The sequence below is a fragment of the Vigna unguiculata genome, chromosome 1 (assembly GCF_004118075.2).
Source record: "Vigna unguiculata cultivar IT97K-499-35 chromosome 1, ASM411807v1, whole genome shotgun sequence".
NCBI lineage: Eukaryota > Viridiplantae > Streptophyta > Magnoliopsida > Fabales > Fabaceae > Vigna > Vigna unguiculata.
In genome coordinates this window covers 9,576,367-9,582,271 of record NC_040279.1, presented here as the reverse complement: position 1 = coordinate 9,582,271, position 5,905 = coordinate 9,576,367, and positions in this window count along the sequence as shown.

The following is a 5,905-nucleotide window of genomic DNA, read 5'->3' as shown; positions in this document are numbered from 1 at the left end:
GTTCATGATCTGGAGGCATAATTTGTATGAAGGAAAATTTGAATTATTATTATGATTTTTTTGTGCCATTGGAGAAGTATTTTGTTTTAGGTAGCACAGAATTATGTTGGGTAATGGTTGATGGGCAAAATTTGCTTATGAAAGGTAAGTTGATTTATTCTTATTCATGTTCATGTGTGAAGTTGGTTATGGTAATGATTTTGGTATTTGGGTATATGCGGTGTTGTTAAATGCTTTAGGACTTGAAATTTGATGTTGCGAACATGGTTTTGGAATTAAATGGTGCTAGAATTATGTGATAATTTGATAAGTGCAGAATTTTATGGTGTAATGTGAGTATAGGGAATGAAAAATTGTGTTAAGATTTACCAAGAGGCATGAATTAAGTAAGTGCAGTTTTTCTATTAAAAAAATGGATTAAGTGGTTGCATGTTTGGTTATGTATAAAGGTGCAAGGTTCAAATTGGACGGTTGATAAGGTAAGAAATTGAAATCTTGTGAATGGTCAAATGTGGTCATTGGGCAACAGGGTTGATTGTTAAGCAAGTGTGTTTTGCGAAGAACACTAGTCATTGGAGACTAGTGGTCGTTGGGTGGCTGAGTTTTTTCTTATTGAAGCTTTCTGAATATTTAATTTCATTTTTGTTACATAAGTTGGTCGAATTGATCGAAATGGCGTTTCTGTTCAAATTTGGGAATTAGGGTTCATGAAATTGGGAATTTTGCGTGTAGTGCACTAAATCGAGTTATTCCAATTTCTAAATGCAATTGAGATCATTTATAATAAATCTGCATCATTATATTTTCAATTATATCACCAAAAGATCTTGATCTGAGGTTACCATGCACTTTGCTCATGAACATGTTCTTGATTTTGGGTAAATTTCAAGTTTGATGAATTTGGACCAATTTTACCATTGCATTAGCCTAGTTTTGATCATTAAACATGTTTTGAGCATTTAGGATTAGCTAATTCATCATTACCTACCATTTTGTGCATTGCAAGTCATGCATTCATGCATAGTTTATAACATTTCTTGCATTTGATGACTTTGAGTTTTTTTGTTTTTAAGTGTTGATTTTGAATAAATTTCTCCACTACAATTCAAGCACAAATATTGCATTTGACTTTAGTCATGTCCACAAATTGATTCCCAAGGTTCTTCCTATACTGCATTTTTAAGGGGAAATTTGTTTTGACTTAGTCTTTTAGGCGACAAAAAGGCTTTATTAGTCATATTTACCATTCCACTTCTCAAAGATCAAGTTCCATTAAATGTTTTGAAATGTTTAGGTTATAAGCACATTGATTTGAATTTTCCAATCAAGAGGACCATGATCTTAAAGAAGAGTAATGATATTGAGAGTGAACACTCATCCCCCCTTTTATTTCAAAAGAATCTTCTTCCTTTAGTAAAACTAAAATTTGTGAGAGAGGCCTTATGTTATTAAGATGCATGATAGGCCAACTCAAAGAGAAAACATTTTTCAATCTAGATGCAAAATTAACAAGTGGGTTTACTTTTTAACTATTGATGGAGGAAGTAGTACCAATATGGTTAGCACAAGGTTGGTGGAAAAGCTTAACTTAGAAATTCATCATGCTAAGCCCTACAAGCTTGCTTGGATAAGTAAAGAGGGAGATATAAATGTCAATAAACAAGTCCTAATTAAAGAATGTTTTTTGAGTTTGATAATTGTCTTGTGAAATTAGGAAATAAATATGCGAAATAGTGTTTTAGTATCTAATGACTCTATTTTGATTGATCTAGCTAAATTGATGAATGAGATAAGTTGTCTAGTTGGAGGATTAATTAAGTCTGTTTATAAAATGGCAATGATGAGTGTGTAATATGTTTAGTGTTGTAGGATTTCTTTAAATATTGGTATGATTCAATTGGTGTCAAAGGGTGTTTTGATCTTGTGAATATGAGTTTTGATGTTTGTTGATGTGAGCTCCTCTATGAGACCTTTGATTGATTAATTGGCACTTCTTGAGCTAAGACATAGTGATACCATGATTTTACAAAGTTTATTATGTGGAAAAAAGCTCAACCGTTTAACATATTTTTCCTTTAAATGTTGAAAATTGCTCAACCGTTTAGAGGTTGAGTTGTGATACCGATGGTGAAAAATAGGAAGAAAAAAACACAATTGGATTGAATTGTGTTTTGATTTTTTTTCTTTTGCAGTTTTAGTAGTATTAATATATCAATCAAGCAATTAGTTTATAAAGTTAGATGGCCTAACAAAGATTTTAAGAAATTGAGTATTGAAGACTTCTCAATTGTGTAGTTAGTTTAACTAATATAACATGCAATTCATAGATTATGGATTGAAAAGTTACTCAAAATTTGTATATAGTTCGTCTGATAGCACAAACTACATCTAGTTCTTTTACTAAACAAACTACTATTATATGAAGTAGAAATGAGTATTTCTTTCATATCAGAGTCACTCTTGACTTACCCCATATGACTACTCTTTCATATTGTAATCACTCATGGTTAATCCACCAAGTATTATTTGGCACTTAGTAATATGATCAAGAAATCACCATTTCCCCTTTGCTAAAAGGGAGTAACATCTTTTAATATTTACAAGGTCAAATACTCTTTACTAATTTGCTAAAGGTTGAACACAAATTGTGTTCTTATAAAGCTTTAGAGCATACATAAAAATCAACAAAGTTTTAGCACTATATGGATTTTTCTCCTTCAAGGAGTGTTTTAAATAGGTGTTTGCAAAAGTAGTCATTGTACCCTTTTTGTGGTCATTGAGCAACTTCGAACTATGTGAATGTTTTATTCTTCTTTTTCCTGTTAAGTTCGATTGTTGAGAATTGAATGCACTCTATGAATCATTAACTACTATTTTCCAACTTCACACAATATTCTTGATAGCTTATAGACAATGCAACTTTAGTTTACGTAAATATTTAGAATTTTATATACCTTACCTAATATCCACTAATATCATGTGTAATATCTTATGTAACTTTATGTTAGATATTGTTTGACGTAAATATACATCTCACTTCTATGTCAAACTTCTAACAAACATGAATAAGCTTAAATATCCAATAAAAAATATTTTTTATATCCGTGATTAATTATATAAACATCTTTATTTTCCGTGGGTGATGTATTGTAAGAATACTTTTTTAATGAATAAGTATACGAAGATAATATTTATGTATTAATATTGAATTAATGGTCAAATAAAAGTTAAGGCAAACACTCTAAAGAATTTTTGTGTCAATTGCTTAAATGAATTCGACATTACAAGATACAAAATTAAATAAACAATTTATTTAAACAATCATGCAAGATAGATACTATAAAAAGACACATTTTGATTAGCTTCATGAACTAGCTTATAACTATAATAGTACTTTGTTTAATCAAAATTCATTTTACATTTATGATTTTGTTACATTTTTAAGTATTATTTATATTTTTTTATTGATCTTAATTATTATCATTAAATACGTGAATTTTTTATAAATTTAAAATATCAGTAATTTATAGGCATGAAAAAGTAAAATAGAACGATATTATGTTATATCTTCTTATCTGACAATTATTTTTTAGATAATAAGATTACACACACCGAGATGAATAAATTAATATTAGAGGAATAAGTTTTTTAATTCTTGCATAAAAACTAACTAGAATACGGAAAAAGATTTCAATATTTCTTTACAATTACATTATTACTTTTAACTTTTACTTTATATTAATTTGATATCTGGTAGTGTAGTGGACCACAGATTTCATGTTTGGATTTGGGTAAACATTTGGGCTTTCAATTGAAAAGCCATCATCAGTACACTTGTTGTGGAATACAAACAAAACATGTCAGGACTTTTGGGCCATGAATTACAAAATCTCGACCCTGAAACTGTTCCAACGTTTGACTCAAAGTGGGCTTTTTAATATATAACTGTTGATACTTTTCTACCGTAAATTTCTTCCTGCACCCACAAATTCTTGTATTCTAAATTTTATAATTATAAATAAAAATTTTATATCTAGAATATATAGTTTAAAACATATTTTTTAGTTTACATTTTATAATATACAATCTGAAATATAATACATATTTTTCTGTGTTTAGAAATATAACATTTCAAAATACAAAAAATTATAAAAATTATAAAGATGCAGGTTCAAATTATGGAGATGCGGGAAGAAATGTCTGAAATTGTTGTATATGTTTATCAATAATGATTAGAGGATAGTGTATTATGGAATAAATTTGAATATGGTCCTTATTTATTCTATTCTAAAACCAGTGAAAACACATTATTATAATAAAATAAAAATAAAAAATGATTAAAAAAGTTTATTATCATAATAATTGTTAAAATAAAAAACATTAAATTTATAAAATAGACATATATACTCATAAATGTATTCTTTTTATTAATGAATAAGTTTTATATCAAGATTATTGAGCTGAATTTTGTTTTATTTAATTCAAATTACAAGTGCGAGAATATTGGCTATCAAACTATCGAAATGCTTAACGAATTTTTCACAAATTTGTTGTGTCTTTTTGTTTCTATATTTTTCTTTGTGTGTGTCCTAACAATTGGTAAAAAAATTGGTGTTGGGATGGTGAAAATAACATGTCTTGAAAAGTCATACATTGTCTAGGATAACCTATGGGGTGAGTGTTAGTGACCATATAATAAACTCTATGTCCATGATGTTTCTTGCCCCGAGTCAAAGACACTTCAAGCTTGTATTTAACTTTTTTTATTCTTATTTCTTAAACTTTTGTAATAAGAGTGTTGTGAGGTTTGGGTTAAATTATTGCTTTGGAGAGTGTGACTGTACTCGGGGTTAAAGGGCATGGGAGAGTTGTTTATGTGTTTCCTTCTATTTTTTTTATTTCTCTATTAATAAAGTGATTCTCGAGGGTTTTTTCCAATAGTGGTATAAAGAGCAATGATTCGATAGGATTTTTTTTTCTTGGTATGCTCTATGGTTGCAACTTAATCTGATCTTTCACATCAGAAAAGATTAATTCCTTGTTGTTGGAGAATCATCCCTATTTGCTAAAGTTGCAACGAGAAATTTGATGGAAGGATCATTGTCAGCGTCGCGGTGAATCTATAGTTGGGTTCATGGAGGTGCAAAGTGTAAGACCCGAGAAATTTAAATAATTAAATAAATAATTATTTAATAAATGCGGGTAGTAGAAGCCTTTATGATATTTAATGCGAATTGTTATGACATAGAAAAGTACTAGCTTAAGTGGTTAAGAGTACTTAATTATATGATAGGACTTGGGTTCAATTCTTATGTATGTCAATTGTATGATATTTTAATATGTGCATTATTTTAGTCTTATATTGAATGTGATGAGTGATAATGTAATCCTAAAATTTTAGGAATTATCATGTAACATGTATTGGTTGAATTGGTTGTGCATTTGCTTTGTGATTAAAGGGTTGTGTGTTCAAACCTTGCTAAAGACAAATCTACTTCTTTCCTTTTTGCCAAAATTTCTTTTGGCATGAAGGTGAAAGGGTAGCCAAGGTGAATTGAGACTGCATTTTCGTGAGGGTTGTGAAGAGAGGTTTACAGAACCATTATATATGCTTTTGGAAGTGTGAGAGCTGAATTTTTGTATAGGCAAAGGAAGGCTCTTGGGCATCATAAAGAAAAGGCTAAAAGACCATTAGAAGCAAGGATTTACCAAGTAAGGGGAGTTGTCTCGTGTGTTTTATTTCGTATTTGAATAAATATGCGTTGCCATGTACCATTGCATGAAATTCCACTCTCTATGACGCTGTTTCTCGAGGTTTCTGGGTTTCTGCCTAGAAACCGCTTGGGAGTAAGAACGAAGCTTCCAAGCAATGCTTTAGATTTTTGTTCGTTTTGTTGGATTCTGG